The sequence below is a fragment of the Ricinus communis genome, chromosome 6, assembly GCF_019578655.1.
Source record: "Ricinus communis isolate WT05 ecotype wild-type chromosome 6, ASM1957865v1, whole genome shotgun sequence".
Classification (NCBI taxonomy): Eukaryota; Viridiplantae; Streptophyta; class Magnoliopsida; order Malpighiales; family Euphorbiaceae; genus Ricinus; species Ricinus communis.
In genome coordinates this window covers 6,530,178-6,532,698 of record NC_063261.1, presented here as the reverse complement: position 1 = coordinate 6,532,698, position 2,521 = coordinate 6,530,178, and positions in this window count along the sequence as shown.

The window sequence follows — 2,521 nt, the reverse complement described above, 5'->3', positions numbered from 1 at the left end:
ATTACTTATCTTGGTGTTTGAACGTATCCGGTTCGAGTTCGTATCAGGCACGGTTTGGAAGGAGTCAGCATAATAGACTCCACAGATTCAGCACTGCCTAGACTCCGGCCATGCTGAATCATCACAGCCTGGACTCCGGCCATGCTGAATCAACTATATAGGCAATTTTGAGTTCTTTTGGAAAGGACATGAATTTTGGACTCAATTCGAAGACACACACTTAATCAATTATTTCCTATACCTCAATTGTAGACCTTGAGAGATAAAATTCATCAATTGAAGGATGGATTTCACTTGTTCCAACATCGAATTGAAGATCACGACAAACTTTGGGAGCATTCAAGAGGCAACTAGGGTTTGAGATTTTGAATTTGCAAATTTAGGGTTTCTCATTCAACTTGAAAGAGAAGGGTGTACATGCCTTTAATTTTCTTTTCCTTATTTTGTTCCTTAATTGTTTTAACCATGAACATGAAAGAAGTGGTAAAGAAGGAGGTAATTAAACTTCTTGATGCAGGTTTGATTTATCCAATTTCTAACAGTTCATGGGTGAGTCCTGTGCAGGTTGTACCCAAAAAAGGAGGCATGACAGTGGTAAGGAATGAGAAGGATGAGTTGATGATATTAGGAGTTTAAGCAATGAAAGGAATCCTAATTTAACTAGGAATCATAATTCAACTAGGAGTCCTAGTCCGATTCAAATTACAAGTTATGAGCTTATCCAAGACATTTAGGCTAAGGACGCATCAAGGCTTGAAGAATTTCATTAATCTATTTCAATTTATTGGGCTTAAATGAATCTAATTGGGTTTAAAAATACCAAAGAAACTGAATTGGAGGATATAAAGACTTTAGGCCTAACTTGGCTTATGTTTTGAGGCCCATCTATATGACTTGTGTAAATTAGGATTTTATGGCTTATTTTGGGAAGTCACACATGTATTTTAACCTAATTAGGACTTTATTTTAAGTTATCTCTTTTAGTTAAGAAGGTTTTTTTAATCTTAGATCAGATGTAAATCCTTATTAGTTAAGATTTAGGGTTTTCTAAGGCCTACATAAGGCTAGTAAAAATTTTGATGTAATGCATTAAAAAGTCGAAGATAAAAGTTGAATGATAATTGGTATTTTTACCTTAAAGCTTGTTTGCTTTGTCTTTGTGTTCTTGTGTAGAATACATGCTTAAGAAACATTCAAGTAGATTTATCATCTTCCTATGGAGTGTTTTGAAATTGGGATTTAGGAACAAGTTTTCTAAATTCTAATTCTTGATCATCTTTCTAAGTAACGTATTTTCTAACCTTTTTTAGTAGTTGAACTGAATTGGTTCTTGTTGTTTTCATGTCAATATGTTAGGGATCCGCAATTCAAAAGGAGTTCTCAAGCTTATTCATGGAGGTTCTATATCATTTGATATTAGAGCTTTAGCTCTAGACTAGGTTTTATCTTTTCATATTTTCATTAGTCAATTCTAATTTCTTGTGTTTCTTTGTTCTTTCTTTTAACTCGATTTTTATTATTAGTTCTTTGTTTAAGTCAATTGCTAGAGTTCTAAAATTAAAAAAGAAATTATTTTGGTATTTTAATTTTATCCTTTTTATTATTCGTTCATAGTTATTCTCCACTATATCTTGTTCTTATGTTTTTCTATTGTGCTTAGGCTTAATCTTGTTCATTAAGTTCAGTTTGTCTTCTGCATGTCGTGTCATTTTAAGTCTGATTTGTTTTGAGTGTTAAAGGGACAACATGTTTCACACAAGATGTCATTACAAGGTAAGGCGTGTAATGTGATTATTAATAATGGGAGCTGCACTAATGTTGTAAGTACTCTCTTGATTAGTAGATTGGGGCTGCCTACCATACCACACCCACGCCCATATAAGCTTCAATGGCTTAATGATTATAGTGAGGTTAAGGTAAACAAGTAATTATTTCCTTCTCTATTAGTAAATAACATGATGAGGTGTTGTGAGATGTAGTATTTATGCATGCTAGTGATATTTTGCTTGGGAGACCATAGCAATTTGATAGGAGGGTGATGCATGATGGGTACCTCAATATTTTCAAAGATAGGGGGAATGATACGAACCAAACTAGCACAACGAATCCTACTCCAACAAGGAGTCTTGATGATGCAAATCCTACTAGCTTAAGGAATCTTAATCCAACAAGGAGTCCTGACTCAACTAGGAATCCTAATCTAGCAAGGAGTCCTGATGATATTAGGAGTTCAAGCAACGAAAGGAATCCTAATTCAACTAAGAATCCCAATTCAAGTAGGAGTCTAAGTCTGATTCAAATTACAAGTCAATGAGCTTATCCAAGACATTTGGTCTAAGGACACATCCGAGGTTGAGGAATTTTGTTAATCTATTTCAGTTTATTGGGCTTGAATGAATCTAATTGGGCTTAGAAATACCAAAGAAGCTGAGTTGGAGCATATGAAGACTTTCGGGCCTAACTTGACTTATGTTATGAGGTCCATATATATGACTTATGTAAATTAGGGTTTTACGGCTTA